General features: G+C 34.0%; 1 pseudogene; it reads right to left on the bottom strand.

Moving 5' to 3' along the window:
• Nucleotides 1–2,168: 2,168 nt before the first annotated feature.
• On the bottom strand, nt 2,169–3,317 carry LOC120175285 (annotated as a pseudogene).
• Between the last annotated feature and the right edge of the window lie 14,093 nt (nt 3,318–17,410).

Here is a 17,410-nt window from a genome sequence, read left to right as displayed (position 1 = left end):
CATTGCGTTAAGGTTTAATCGGTTGAATTGTGTTGAGATTAAAGAATCCATTATGAATTGTAGTAGTAAAGATAAAATGGGTTTTGATCGTCGTAAGTTTATCAAAATTATACACAAGTTATTCAGGGGATTCGATTTCCCACATCAGTGTCGTGTACCTAACAAAAAGGTTAGGACTACCATGCCTCGTTTAGGTAGGGGAAGATGGGTGTGATTTGCCATGCTAAAGGAGGGCGAATGGTTAAATATCCCAGATATTAATTCGATTCGAAATGTTTTTAGGTATTGTTTGGAGGGAATAGTATGAACGGATTGAGAATAGAGGATTTTTGAGCGGGGATGAGTGTACGCACTATAGGCAATCTTGGGCGTACAGGGGTGTAGATAATATAGCAAGAGTAGTACTTGGGGGTCGACGAGGTAGAGGATACATTTTTATTTTCGGCTTAATACAAAAATAAGTGTATAAATTATGTCAATTATTAATTTTAGGTATTTAAAGAAATTTTTCTTAAGAACATATGTGTAATGTTTTCTTTGTTACAATTTTAGGTACCTACATCGTAACGATAGTTAAATTCAATCCCCCGTCTTCCCCCTCCCTCTTTCGTCCCCTTCCTCCATCCCCTTTAAATCAATGGATTGGTCATGGACTGCAACTTCTTTCATTTCCTTTGTTGATGCTTGTTTTCATTCTCATCCCCCTTGCAAATCAATGGAGCATTCATCGCAACAGTGGGTAGAATTTCTGAGTATTTGTTATTTAAGTATTTTTCATTCTCATCCCCCTGCAAATCAATGGAGCATTCATGGGAATAGTGGGTAGAATTTCGGGGTATTCAAAATCTGAGCAAAATTCATTTTGAGTATTTTTTTTCATATGAAGTTGAAATAATTTAAATTTGAATTTTGGGTTTTCTTCTTTAAAGAACGGAAACGTCGATGATGGTAACACATGCAATGATACCAACGACGGCGACGGGAGGGAGATTGCAGGGGGACAAGAGGGAGAAAAAGTAGGGGACGGATGGGAACGACGCACATAGGGATTTTTTATAATTTTTTTAAAATAATATTTTTATTTTAAAAAATATAAAAAATTTAGAAAAAATATAACAATGACATGTGTTACTTAACGATTTTTTAACGGTCATTACGTGATAAACACTTAAAAGTATAACAGATAAAATGTTAGACACTTGCTTTTAACAAAAAATTCTTTAAACACCTAAAATTAACAAATAACATAGTTTATACACTTATTTTTACATTAATCATTTATTTTCATGCCATTTTCGTTTTATAAGCTTTTAACAAAGTGACCATACTATTTTAATCGAAGCCCCAAAGGGTAAGAGATCTAAATTAAATCCTGAAAGTTTTTCTTGTAAGGGCTGAAATTCATTGAAAAATTAGGGAACATTAATGATTACATTTTTTGAGATTTTTGGCTTAACAAATGTCAAAGCTAATTAATGATTAATTTGACACTAATCCAACTTGAAACAATCCCAGAAGCCCAAAGTCAAATTTTAATTATTAATCAATTATTCAAACCTCATAATTATCGTCTTAATCATATCTTAATTACTTTTGTTTTAAATGGTCCTTTCCATTATCTTCACTCTTCCTATCATTTCTATCTTAACTATTTTGTTCATCATATTGTTTTTCTCTATGTGTCTTTAAGTAACTTAGGGTAATTTTAATTGAGTTTTTGTTTAATCAATTTTAACTGAAAAGAATGTTATTTTAAGATGATCTTTAGATAAAAAGACCCAATAACTTTCACCAATGCAATTTTTTACAACATCATTAATCTATTAGAAAAGGAATTATAATATTCTATCCCTCATGCAAAATGTACCCTAGCTTCACAGCATGAATCAAAATGTAAAGATAGTATATAGAATTTTCAAACAGATAGGAAGCACAAAAACCTTTTCAGTTTTTGCTAAGAGTATATACAAATCAATATATACTTTTATACAAGCAACATATAGATATAAATCTAGAAATGACCATTCAGCTCAGTTGGTAGAGCACAAGGTTCTTAATCTTGAGGTCGTGGGATCGAGTCCCACGGAGGGCATTTCATAATTCGGAGGTCTCTTACGGAAGTTGCTCTCAACCTGATGTTGGGGGTAGCCTACTATCTTACCTCCCCTTACCCCATATATATGGGAAAAAGGGACAGCCATTTATATAGATATAAATCTAGTAAGCTTTAATCACCACATTCAATTCATATATATATATATATATATGTATATACATGTGGTGGCTACAAGAAGTTGGCGTAACAAGTTGCCGATGGGTGAGTAGTAAAGTGACTGAAAAATTGAGACTTCTGCTCCAATGAAAAAGCGGCCGTCGAAGGGTTTTCACCCACATTGACAACCCTCTCACAGCGAGGGCACATGGTGAGGGTGCCGGCAGCTGCCGGCAGCTGCATATAGTACGGAGCTGTTAGTTTCAATGCTTTAAGCTCTTGCAGTTCCTTCTGCAACCTCTTGTTCTCTTCTGTTAGTGTTTCGTAACATTTATTCAGTAGCTCACAGTCCACTTCAGTCTGTTTAAGCTTTGTCCTGTGTAAAAAATAAGTGAAACAAAATACCCATGCATTGAAAGATCAAATACACTATATAGGTCAATATAGAAATAGAAACCTGGCTCTCCTATTTTGGAACCATACTTCCACTTGGCGTGGCCTTAGGTTCAGCTGTTCAGCTAAAGCTTGCTTCTGTTTCTGTCAAATACAAGTAAGAGCAGTCTTATGAACACATACACACACACACATAATGACATATATATATATATATATATATATATAATAAAGGAAAGAAAGATGGAGTACAGTATTGAGAGTGGTGTGTTGTTTGAAGTTGTGTTCTAGAATGGAAGATTGTTGTTTGGTAAGCCTAAGTTTCTTTCTGGGGCTACCATCTTCATCTTCATCACTGACTACCCTTGAAGAAACCCTCTCCAACACCACCTCTTGGTCATCACCCAGATCTCTCTCTTTCTTAACACTAGAGTTTGAAAATGAAGATGAGGCTTGATGTTGGTGATAGGCATCAATGGCGTGGGTTCTTGTGGCAGTGTCAAATGATGGAGCCAGGGAGAGAAGAGATGGAAGAAAGTGGTCGTGTTTGAGGAACAATTTCTTCTTATTTGTTGATGAACATCCAACTCAGTAAACTTTTCATGCTTAACAAGGCAGCCCAGACCGAGATCAAGGGCGGTGTTACAAATTTCATCAAATACCATTGTGGTTAATACTATATATGAGAACAGATTTTTTAAGCTAAGGAGCAGAAAATAAAGGGGTTTTCTTCCTGAGTAATAGAGGAGGGACTTATATAGAAGAAAAATTATTAGATGGATTCGACTTATTACGCTATTTGTGGTTTCAGTCAATAAAACTCATTCATCTCATTCACTTCTTACTTATATGTAAATAAAGAGAGTAATTATTTAAAAATTATTTTAAGATAGATGAATTTTATTAATTGGGACCATAAATGATAAGATGAGTGAGGTCCGTATACTAATTCTCCAATAATACAGTGTATAAAGTGCATTGAACGTATTGCATATTTGTAATCATACGGAAAGTGGGGATGTACACCAGAGCACATAATAGAGTATATAATTCTACCCTTTCCTACTTTTTCTTTTTCCTTTTGGACTTTTCCTCTATAATTACTTAAAATTCACACTTGACACTCCTATTTAAAAAGCACATCAATGAAATATACATTAATTAAAACTTTATTTATTATAGAATAAATATATAGTGTATTAACAAAGAATATTATTTTTAGTTTTACCATGACTTAGTAATAGATTCTTAACCTTAAGTCGTTGAGTTTTGCATTTAAATGTACCACTATCTATCTATCATCGACAATTCATCTCTATTTTCGCCTCTCTCTTCTTCACAACTTTCGTAACAGTCTTCATCATCGTCATAGAAATAAATTCATGTGAAAATCAGAGAAAAAATCACTAAGAAGAGACAACAAGATGAGAACCAAGATATAAAGAAGGGGATTTACAACTACTACGGTAAATCCTCCATTTATAGTCGGGCGGAACGATATGTGCCCAACGGTTGGAATAATGTGTCACTTCATTGGGCTAAGCATAATGTGTCGTGTATTCAAGCCTTCGAGCCATTTAAAAAAGAGAAAATAACCTCAGTGATCGAAAATGCCTTATAATATACGATTTTGACCAACTTTTTTTCGATTTGCCAAAATGACCAACAAAATCGCAATGCGATCTCTAAATCGCAACGCGATCTCCAGTATCGCAAATCAGTTTCCAGATTCGCAACGCGATTTTGACTATCGTGATGCGAATATGTAAAACGCAACGCGATTCTGACTATCGCAACACTGAATTTCAAATTCGCAACAGGTTTTGGTTTCGCAACACAAATGTTTTGGTAATATAACTACGCAGCAGCAGCAACAACTCATAACCTAAATCCCTAAATCGCAACTCATTCCATCTCCATTTATCACTCTCTCCGGCGACATCCGTTCCTATATCCAACGACATCCTATATCCAACGACATCCTTCCCCATCCGGCAACAGGTTTTAGTTTCGCAGCTCGTTTGTTTAGTAAATTAATTTACAATAATGAAATCATCTAATGTTGATCATGTTTGGATAGATTTGTGTTTTGGAGGGTCATGGGAGAATGTTCATGGTGCTTTACAATATATGCCTTTACCCATGAATCTTCAACTAAAGCTGTCATTAAAAAAGTTAACTTATGAAACTCTAATGTTATGTGTTGCAAATAAATTGAATTTTGAGCCCCTAAGTGGATTTAGACTATCTTATCAGAGAAAATGTAAAGTTTATTTGTTAACCGACAATGAAGATGTTGAATGATTCATTGCTTACATTAGTGTTTCGCAAGATGATGTTACATTGTATGTTGTTGAACCTAGAAGTAGTGAAGTTGGGTCAGTAGCGGGTAGTAATCAACTAAGTTTTTCAACCCCAGTTTATGATGCTCAAAATTTAATGGTTCCACCATAATTTCATCACCAAGCAAATTTTGTTTCACCACATTTCCAATACCAAACACAATCTCAAAACCCACAACCTTTCCCTAATCCAAATCCCAATCAACTTTCAGCACCAAATTTCGGTTTTCGTATTGACCAGTTAGACGATGATGAGCCAACAGAAAAAATTGTGAGTACTAGTCAGTATTCGAAATTTTGATCTTGGTCAATACCCGGACTTTGATATTGGTCAATACTCGGATTTTGATGATGTTTCAGAAGAAGAAACAGACCTTGCGTGTAATGATTTTGATATTGGTCAATACCCGAATTTTGATGATGAAACAGCCGCTGCCGAGGAAGATGTTGTTGATGATAATGAGGAGGAAGTTACGACTGTGAATGAACATGTTGAACATCCATTCTGTAATTCATATAACCCTGAAGAAGAAAAAGAAGAAGAAGAAATCCCCGAAGAAAATACCACGGGAGTATAACTGGAATATGCCAGAATTACTTCAGATACCGGAAGAAGAGTTGGTAAAGATAGCAGTTGATTGTTACACAAAAATTATTCGTATCAAGAAAGATGATTGTTTTGATATAAAAGGAAGACTTGAAGATAGCTTTGTATACGAAATGTGTGGAAGATGGCTATCAACTAAAAGTTAACAAATCAAGCAAAGATCGTTTCGAAACAAGGTGTATGATTGACAAAAACTGTACGTGGCGTATGATTGCAAAGAGGATAAAAGATTGCGAAATGTTTCAAGTTAGGACTTTTATTGATAAACATACATGTTCAAGAACCCAAGCTTTTCCTCACCATAGACAGGCAAACAAAAAGGTGTTGGGTGGTTTTCTGGCTGAGTTAATGTTTTTTAATGGCAGTGTATATCGGGGACATGAAATTATGACTGACATGAATGCTCGGTTCAAGATTAGTATCTCATATTCTCAAGCTTGGAGAGCCAAATGTTATGCCTTGGAATTGTTAGGGGGTCGCCATAAGCATCGTTTGCCCAACTGTCGGCTTATTGTCACAATTTAAAGCTGAAAAATCCTGGGTCGGTAACTCATATCAAAACAGATAGAGATAGACGCTTTGAGTTGTTGTTTATCGCCATTGGTGTTGCGGTTAGTAAATCAATATAATTTTGTTGACTCATTTTTGTTAGTTACATGCATTTCACATTTAAATGATTATATTTCTTGTGTATATTATTTTGTAGATTCGTTCGTTTATTACTTGCATGCGCCCAGTTATTATAGTTGACGGAGCACATTTGAAAGGTCGATACCTTGGAGTAAACTTATTAGCAGTAGTCATGGATGCTAACAATGGGATATTGCCAATAGCTTACAGGGTTGGCAAATCTGAAACCTCTGATTCATGGACATGGTTTATGGGGTATCTTAGGGATTGCATAGGTCCTATTAGCAATCTGACAATCATATCCGATAGGGTAAACTCAATTGACAACGCTGTTAGAAGGTGTTTCCCAGATGCTTTTCATGGACTTTGTGGTGTTCATTTGTATAGAAATCTAAAATCAAGGTCTGCTGGTATAAAAAATCACAAATGGACATACTGGAAGACTGTAAAAGCTTATCGGGAAGTGGATTTTAGTAAGCATATAAATTGTTTAAGACGTGTTTTGCCTCTGTGTGCTCAAACACTAGAAGATGTCGGGTTTGAAAGATGGTCAAGAGTACATCAACTTGGAGCAAGATATGGTTTCATGACGTCTAATAGTGCAGAATCAATCAACGCTCTAAGTCGTCATTCCCGGAAATTACCCATTACTATGTTAATGGAGTTTTTTCGAGCCTCTATTCAACAGTGGTACTACAAGAAAAGAAACCATGCATGTATTATTTCTTTAAATTCATAACTTATCATATATTTTACTAAGTATTATTTATTTAAATTTACAGGAACATTGGAACATCGTGTTACACCATGGACTGAAAAAAAGATAACGAAATGTGTTGTGAAGTCAACGTCATGGAGAGTTGAACCATGTTCAAACACTTTGTTTGAAGTACTGGATAATAACTTAAATGGGCTTGTCGATCTAAATGCAAGGACGTGTAGTTGTATGAAATGGAAAACATCTGGTTATCCGTGTGGCCATGTTATAAAAGTTGCTCTTCATCTAAACCAAGATGATTCAAGCGCATACGCTATGGATTGCTACACTACAGAAGTATATCGATAGACTTATGCCGAGATTATCTATCCTATTCCACATCCTTCTGAGTGGGACATGCCAGATGACTTACAAACAGTTTTGCCACTAGCCATGGACAGAAGGCTACCTGGCCGACCAAAAAGTCACGATCGTATACCGTCTAAGGGTGAAGAGAAGAAGAGATCGACATGTAATCGGTGCAAGGAAAGTGGTCATACAAGGTTGACATGTGGATCACCAGTGCCATCATAATCATCTTTTCCTCTACCAAAATATGGATCCTCATCAAAATCCAAAGCTCATATGGTGTCAAGCAAAAGACAATCAAAATCGCAATCAAAATCAAAATCCCAATCACAACCGGCTTCACCTTTTGGGACTATTAACTTAGGTGATTTTTAAATGCAAACGTTGTATTATGTGTATTTTATGTGTAAACTTTTAACATTTTCAGTTAGGCATGTATTAGTAACTTAAGTTTGAACATTGTTATGATATGTTCAGTTGTTATCACTTATTACACATTCATTTGAATATCGCAGTGCGAATTTGACTATCACAACACGAATTTGACTATCGCAACACGAATTTGATTATCGCAACGCGAATTTGATTATCGCAACGCGAATTTGACTATCGCAAATCAGACAATGATATTTAATTTATCATGTTGTCATATACTATTGTCTTCAGGGATGGGAGATGAAGCTCGATGAGAAACCAATGATTATGTTCCAAAACAGGGATAAACACTTGCAATCATAAGTAATAATTCAATTGCGTACTTATTTATGAACACCTTTAAAATATTTAAAAAATAAATACTAACCTTATCGACCTCCCACCATGTAGGATAAATTTTAGCTTGTCTATTACCCAACACATATGATTCATCTCGTTGATTCTTCAAGTGAACTAAATGAAAAGACGTCGGCATAATTGTATATCGCGTATTTTTTTATTTTTCCTCAGTTTCCTTATTATTAGAAGACGTGACACCCATGCATCAATATGCTGTTTTACAAAAAAAATACATATATTAGTGAATTACATAAATTTAAAAAATTAATCAAAATGAAATATAAGAAAAATATAAGACTTACCCCCCATCGAAATAGTCATTATCTTCAACCCCTAATAACACACCACACCAAGACCGATCAAGCAACAAATGCATATCATCATTGAGTTTGTATATGTCAGCGTAACACCCCTGGCTCCGCTCATGTAGATAAAAATCAACTGCGGTCTTAGCCCTAAGGGTATTATCCAGAATTGTTTCTAGTAGTCTTCTCCTGTCCACTTCATCTACTGGAATGGTACTGGCCGGTAACTCATACGAAAGCCAACACTCATCCATCATGTCCGGTACGTGAGAGGGTTTCTCAATAATTCGACATATTACGCCGTGTGAATCGGGCTCTTGAATGGTGGGAGGGACCTTTTCAACGATGACAGGAGCCTCTTGAACGGTGGGAGGGGACTCTTGAGGGATGATAGGGGCCTCTTGAACGATAGGAGAGGCCTCTTGAACGATGACAGGTGAGTCGGGCTTCTTATTACGGAGTCTTCGCACTATTGGGGTGAACGGAGATGTAATGGCACGTGCATGCCGTCTGATGCGTGAACCCCGTCGTGCAAGAAAAACCCAACACATAAAGCATCCACTTTATCGGGCCGCTAAAAATAAATTAATACATAAATTAGTAAATAAACAGACATGATATTAAACAGTGAAAACAAAGACAAATATGTTTCAAACTTGCATTGTATTCACCCAAGTCATTATTCTATCATAGTTCACAAAAATGCATCAGATAACATTCCAGAAGTAAGCACTTATATAAACATTTAAAAGGAAAACATATAGGTTTAGTGCATGTTCAAGGATAACATAAAGAGTAGTAGTTTATTCTTGAAACTTAAATTTGCAACACTGTGAAGTTAGTATTTGTCTTTGTCTTTTGGTTGAAGTAATGTAATCCATTCAAGTTTCAATCTGTAGAAGAAGAATAGTTTCTGAAACTTAAAATCACAACGCAAAAATGACTATCGCAACGCGGAAATGACTATCGCAACGCGAATTTGACTATCGCTACGGGATAATCGCAATGCGAAATAAAAATCGCAACGCGAAACTAAATTCGCGTTGCGATTTTCATTTTCGCATTGCGATTTTCACGTTGCGATTTTTATTTCGCATTGCGATTATCCCGTTGCGATAGTCAAATTCGCGTTGCGATAGTCATTTCCACGTTGCGATAGTCATTTTCGCGTTGCGATTTTAAGTTTCGTGTTGCGACTATTCTTCTTCTGTAAATTAAAACTTGAATGGATTGCATTACTTCAACCAAAAGACAAAACAAAGACAAATACTAACTTCACAGGGTTATTTTAGAACTGTTTAGCAGTATTGGCAGCAACCAAATAAATTTACTAAGCAATCTAAGTGAAATGGTTAATCTAAGTGAAATTACGAGTACATCAAGTTAAATATGAACAATCTTAAACTTACCTCGTTGTGTAGAGTATGAACCTCATTCTGCAACGATGCTACCATCTTACGTAGAGCGGCTACCTCACCACGTAAAGTATATACCTCATCACGTCATGCACCATTGCTATCGCGTAAAGTACCGACCTCCTCACGCAAGGCATTGACCTCATCATGTAACTCCCCTAACTCATCTCATGGAGGTGGAGAACAGGGAGATAAATGTCGTGGCATCTTTGTCGGTCGCCTATCATGAGGTGATGGTGGAGAAGAGGCTCAATGATGTGACAGAATAGGTGATGGCTCTCGTTGTAGAGGTATATAATGTGGTCGATCAGGTGATGGCTCTGGGTGAGGTGATGGATCTCGAAGTGGAAGCTGCTCATCATCAGCCTCCGTGGGTGTCAGCCTCTGTAATGGAGTATTGGCCTCCTAACAATATAAAAGCTCAAACAAAGTTAAACGTGTACTAGTAATAACTTGTTTATATATGGTAGTATTTGTGTTAACTTACATCATTTATTGTCGTATACCGTAGTAACTTTTCCCAAACCAACAGCCGGGCATTTCCTCTTCCAGGAAATAGCCCTAGGAATATCATTTGAAGTTTTTAATGCATATGTCTGCATGCCGGGAAAAGCCTCAAATATCCAAATCTACAAACAATATAATACACAAACATTATTAATTGTTAAATAATTAATTATAATTTTGGAAACATTATATAGAAATTCTTACCTTAAAGTCCCAAATAAAGTCTGACAAAGTGTATTTGGAACCATCGCCACGCAAACTTTTTCGGTCATCAAAGGCAGACGACAACTTATTCCAGGTAGCTTTCCATAGATACGAACCCCACGGAAACAGGTTCCATGCATTTAGGTCCTCTACCAATAATATTAGGTCCTTAGGAATAGGTTGTCTGGCCTCTCTGCCTAAAAAGCCGGCATGCAAAAGAACTAAAAGGCATACTCGGACAACATCGACGTCATCCATCCGAGTAAAACCATCTTTCTTATTAAATAATCTCGTCAAGTCGTCGACGTGTAAATTCGGCTTCTCCATTGACAGCTCAAGAAAAACCCGGGATAACCATGATGGGCGGGTAATATGACTAGTGTATTGACCTACATCATCGTGTCTGAAGCGTAGACCAGTGATTAAGCAAAACTCCTCCCGCCCAAAACACGTATACACCGGTGGAAAATGAAACCATATCTCTTCATTACCACGTTTTATACTCTCGGGTAGATCGCTAGTCATGGTCTGAAGCCACAAATGGGTCAACATAGCATCTCCACCCGGATGTTGTACTTTTAGCCATGGCCCGAAGTAAGTATCCTCAAACAAATTTCTTTGTACAGGTGAAAGCTTCGACGCAATTGTAGTGACTAGGCTTATTTTATTCCTTAAGGTCAATTGAGCCGAAAAAAAGTTCTACAAAAATAATAAACATACCAAGTTAGATATACCAAAAACTACACTGTGAAGATATACCAAAAACAATAATAAAACATAAAGAGTAGTAGTAGTTTATTCTTCAAACTTAAATTTGCAACACTGTGAATTTCGTATTTGTCTTTGTTTTTTGGTTGAAGTAATGCAATTCATTCAAGTTTCAATTTGCAGAAGAAGAAGAGTTTATGAAACTTAAAATCGCAATACGAAAATGAAAATCGCAACACGAAAATGACTATCGCAACGAGATAATCGCAACGCGAAATGAAAATCGCAACGAGAAAATCGCAACGCGAAACTAAAATCGCATTGCGATTTTGTCGTTCCGATTTTCATTTCGCGTTGCGATTCTCGGTTTCAAATAGTCATTGTCTAAAATTGAAACTTGAATGAATTGCATTGCTTCAACCAAAAGACAAAACAAAGACAAATACTAACTTCACAGGGTTAAAGACTAAACAGTTTAGCAGTATTGGCAGCAATCGAATGAATTTAATAAGCAATCTAAGTGAAATGGTTAATCTATTATTGAAATTACCAGTAAACTTATCATCAATTTCAATATGAAAAACCTAATAATAATGCAAAAATTTCAAAATATAAAAATAATTAAAAAAACTAACCCTCGGTGGTTAATTTGGTTGATTTTCCATTTCTGACCGTGAATGATTGTGAGGGTGGCTCTGAGAGATGGAGATAGACAGATTTCACCGGAGATGGGGATGAATTTCGTCGGAGATGGGGACGGATGTCGCCGTAGAGAGTGAGAGATAAACATGGGACTGAGTTGTGATTTAGGGTTTTAGGTTATGAGTTGCAATTACGGGATATATTAATATTCGTGTTTGGAATTTAAAAATAAAATACACATTGCGATACTAATGGCGCTTTGAAAATCGCATTGCAATTTTGTATTATCGCGTTGCGATTTACATATTCGCATTGCGATTTTCTAAAATCGCAACGCGAATTTGGAAAATCGCAATGCGATAGTAAAAATCGCGTTGCGAATCTGGAAACTGATTTGCGATACTGGAGATCGCGTTGCGATTTAGAGATCGCATTGCGATTTTGTTGGTCATTTTGGCAAATCGAAAAAAAAGTTGGTCAAAATCGTATATTATCAGACATTTTCGGTCACTGAGCTTATTTTCTCTTTAAAATATTGGCCTATTAAAAGTCAATAACGATCCAATAACTAAGTCTCGAGTCAAGACACTTAATGACATTTCCTCGAATAAGAGAGGAAAAATGTTATACCTCAATCGAGTATCCTTCGTATATTATCTCCATACCTCAAAGCCTCTGGAGAACCCTTTTATAGTCAAGACCCTATAAGAACACCTCTAGAAGAAGAATCTCGAATATCTGACATCCTTCAGAAAGCTGTTACCTATGGACATGACCTCTAACAGACTCACGTGATTTACCAAAGTCAAATCTATCGTTTGTTGACCATATCCACTTAGCATTCGAACCTACGAATAGTTATAATAACCATCTACCACCAGTTCCAAGAGTTACTACAAAACCTCAAAAAATATCGCAATAAAATTTTAGGTTTATTCTTTTAACATTTATAAATGTTACATTTAAGGCTTTTTTTTAACACTAAACAACATATTTTACTGTTTCATATTTTAAACACTAAATAAATCTTTTCGAAAACTCAAATATCATATTTTTGCTATAAAACATTAGATTTTACCCAAAACAACATACTATAAAAATAACACAAATAATTTTAAAACGAATATAGTTAATAAAAACAATCGTTAACCCAAAAATTTAGTCCCATAAATTAACCCTAAACCCAATAAACAAAACTCAGTATATTAATCTTGTAAATTAACCTTAAACCCTAAAAATAATAAATAAAACCAAACGTGTTACTTTCCAAAAGCACATATTTATTCAATTAATCCCTTCCAATACACATATTTATTTTTTTCTTAATTAATTGCGTCATTTCTATTTTAAACGTGATATTAAAATTAACATAAAAACCCCATTGTCCTCCTTGGTGTTAGTTCTATACCGTAACGATTGTTGTATAGTTAATTTTTTAACGATTGATGACTTGATTGACAATAACTTTATACTTGATATTAATTTCTATTTATGCTTAATGTTTGCACATATTTTTTTTTCTTTTTAAAGAAAACCAATATACTGAAACTCACAAATAAAAATATATTGAATGAGTACGACTTAATATATATTAAATTACATTATATTCATTTATGGATAAAAATTATTTTAAGTTAAATATTTTTTATAGAAAGTATTTGGTGAATAATTATAGAAAGAATGGTAAAAGAATTATATTTAATATTTTTATTTTTTTAAAAAAGAAATAGTATGAGGTGATTAAGTAACATTTATTCAGAACATTTTTTAATCATTGATAATTCATACAATCTGCGGATACAATTATTCAACTTTAAATCCCCTCGAAAAAATAAGGTTCTCTTTATCATTGAAATCATTTAATAGATTTAAATATTAAGAATCAATTCAATTAATTTTTAATTAAATTGTGATATCAAAATTAGATATGAAATATATAAATATAGATTTTCTATCAAAATTTATAGAACGCTTCATTAAAAGCTTTTGTTGTAATTAAAGTGCAATGATCATTAGGTGATGAAAAAGCATCAAGATATAGAATCATCCAAGCCTTTGCTGACAAGTCTTTGTATATTTTTTTATTAAAAAAGTCTTTTGTATATTTTGTACGGACATACATAAAGGGGAATAATTTGTAACATAATATTATGGTATAAATTTTAAAGTCCAAGGCATGATCAATTAACAGTATTAATCTTTTATTCACAATAAATTATACTTTTTAATCAAATCATTAGCCAAACGACAATAAAAAAGGGGGCAAAGAAAGAAAAGATAGCTTAGAAACAAAGTCTAGCTACTTGTGCTCGGTTCACACATGACGCAAGAGTACAAATAGGGCTAACTATTTTCATGGGAGTCCATGTGTCAAGAGGATAGGAAAACATATAGGATTGATGGTCCAGGAAAACATAAAGTTGGGTCGAATTAATATTTTTAGGTCGAATTAATATTTATCTTAAATTTATAGCTCTAATTAAAAAGTAACCCCTACTACTAACATATCACATCATCAAACTAATACCATTTAACGACTTAGTGACCAAATCGTTATAAAACAATAATATAAATGACCAAAATTTTACTTTTTAAAATTCAATAACCAAAACTGTACACTTACGAAATGAAAGTAACCATTTTGATAATTTACCTAAAAATAAAATAAATATACAAATATTTTGAAATTTATATAATATTAATTGGCTTTATTACCTAATTATCAGTCGTTTAAAAATTATTTCATATTCTGACACCTATATTTTATTATTTCTCAGATTGACATCCTTTTGTACCACATAAGGTAAATGCGTTTTTCGTATCAAGCGCTCTTTGGAAGGCGTTTTTTGTAGGATGCATCTTATGCTGATGTGGTAGCTAACAATCATAACTTTTAAAGTTTGGTTGAAATGAAAGAAAAGAAAATAAGGGCTAAACTATAGGAAAAAAATAATTATGAGTTTTATCTAAAAAAACATATATGCATGGTGTGTCAAAAGACATGTAATTGCACTAGCACAAACCAGGTGATGATGATGGCGCATGTATATTATATTTATGTTTAATCACTTAATAAATGTATGTTTAAAAAATATATATTTAAACACTTAAAAACCTGAATATCTAAACAATGTGTGATTTGAGAAGTTTATAGAGATTTTCAAATCTCACATTATTTAGGTACAAGAGAAGTGTTTATATTCTGGATAATATTTATTTTCCCCCTATTTTTGGTCCTTGTTCTCTTTGTTTTCAATTTAGCCCAACATCTGGTCGTATTGCCTTCACGTATGCAGAAAACGTGTCTGTAGGACGCACTTTCAAATGCACTTCCTACCTAAGGTATTTTTTTCCTTACATGACATAAAAAATGTCAATATGAAAAATAATCGAAAATGAGTGTCATAATAAGAGATAATTTTTAATTTTTAAACGGATGAAATTTAGTTAAAAAAGCCATGCTAATAATTAATATATAAAAATGACAAACTTATGTGAAGTTAGGTTCAAAACTTAGCATACCTTTCTCTAATTATCTACAAAGAATTATATAAATATATTAATACTTTAAATATGACTGTAATGTATAAAATTATGGATTCAACAAATTATTTGGCTTGATGTGACATCTGATTCTAAAAGGATATGATGATTGTGATTATATATTTTTACATGTTTATATGATAATTATTTTTAAAATATTATGTAATTTTATTTATTTTTATATGATTTATTATATGTAATATTAATTTTTTAATTTTTTTAAAAATTAAAAGAAATTATATATTAAAAAATAATTAATTTTATTTTATTTATTTATATTATAATAATAAGTGAATCGATCAAAATTCATTTGATATATTTTATGAGATGGTGTTGTAAAAGATGGGGATTCAAATGTCTTGAGGGCCTTTATAAGGATATATTAGGCGACCAATGGTAGTGAGGAATTGTGGGGTTTTGTTTGAATTTTATTGCCCACACCAACCGTCCAAATCTAAAGTAAGTCTCCCCTTTTGTCTGCATTTAGGCTACACAACTTTTTGTTTTTCATTGATTGCAATCCAAGTTATCATCACCATTCACCACCTTCACTTTAACTATTCATCATTGATGCATGTCACATGGCGTGTGAAACAAACATTTTTAATGTTTTTATTTAGGGTAAACTACACATTTAATGCATAAATCAATTTTGGTTCGTTTTCATATTTAAATTTTTATTTTTATTTTCAAAACCATACCTAATGTTTAATTTTTATTTCATTTTAGTATCTCGCCGTTAAAAACTTAACAGACGGGCTGACGGGGCATAACTTTGGTGGACAGACGACCAATCCGAACGGTGGACCACAAGAGAATAATGAGTCGACCAACATAGTCCAATTTCAGGCCCATCAGACAATTGACGACAGAGATCGAGGGATGAAGAAGTCAAAGAGTACATATTCGATTTGGGGAGATTGAGGCATTTTTCGGTGAAATGAAGGCCGAAATCACACTTAGAGGGTCGAAAAGGTATGGGTTGAAAAGTTTGGGCTTCATCAGTCGATAGATGCTAGGACTGATGATTTTAGACGCGACGGTCGGTGAGCCCGTCTGTTAAGTTTTTAACGGCGGGTACTAAAATGAAACAAAAATTAAATATTATGTATGATTTTAAAAAAATTGAAGGTTTAGGTACTAAAATAAAAAAGAAAACATGATAGTTTAGGTACTAAACATGCAATTTACCCTTTTATTTAATTATTAACATCATTATTGGATCTTATTAGATACAATGATCTGAGATATTATATTTTTAACGATGGAATTTATGTTCGAATCTTTAAAATAAAATTATTGAAAAAATACTAAAATATCATTAACACGAACACTAAAACATTCATGATGAATATTGGTTGTTAAAGGGGAAAAAAAAAAGAGAAGTCTGAAAAGTAGGTGAAAAATAAATGAATTCCTTATGGACTTCCATTATTTTAGGACAAGATAAAGGCATCACCGACTTTCCTAAAGCAAGTGATCGACCCGCGCCCAGTTGGGTTGCATTGTCTTTTGCTATTTGTTGGCACATAGCTTTACAATTTGAACCATCATGCTTCCGTTGTGCTTCAAATGGGAACTATTGTGGTATTAATAGAAGAGCAAACAAGGCATATTCAAATACAATTAAGGAATTGTAAGGTAATGGTCCCAAATACATTGGACAAAATTTGTTTGTCTTCTTCATATTGGTTTGAATCTACGAGCTCTCTCGCACATTGGGATGTCGACACTCGACATGTTTTGTGCTCAGCTATGGGCAATGGCTACTTTAAATGGAAATATAATGGGGGAAATGGCATCTTATTTGGCCCGTCATTTTGTAGGAATGACTTGTCGGTGATATTTTCTCTCTTTTTCCATTGGTGATTTGTTACAATTACTATAAAATCTATGAGCCTGATACGAGCCCAACCCAAGGAGGCATTTGACATCCCTTTCCACTCGAGGGCCTCATGGAACTTGGCGAAATCTATTTGTGCTACCGTAGGTAACTTCAACGATGTAGTTAGCGTTGACGAGAAGGTATGAGGTGGTAGCATCCGGGCTGTTTGATTAATGT

Source organism: Hibiscus syriacus, unplaced genomic scaffold, assembly GCF_006381635.1.
Source record: "Hibiscus syriacus cultivar Baekdansim isolate YM2019G1 unplaced genomic scaffold, ASM638163v2 tig00112184_pilon, whole genome shotgun sequence".
NCBI lineage: Eukaryota > Viridiplantae > Streptophyta > Magnoliopsida > Malvales > Malvaceae > Hibiscus > Hibiscus syriacus.
Note: the sequence above shows the minus strand (reverse complement) of the source record. Positions and strands in the feature narration are given on the sequence as shown.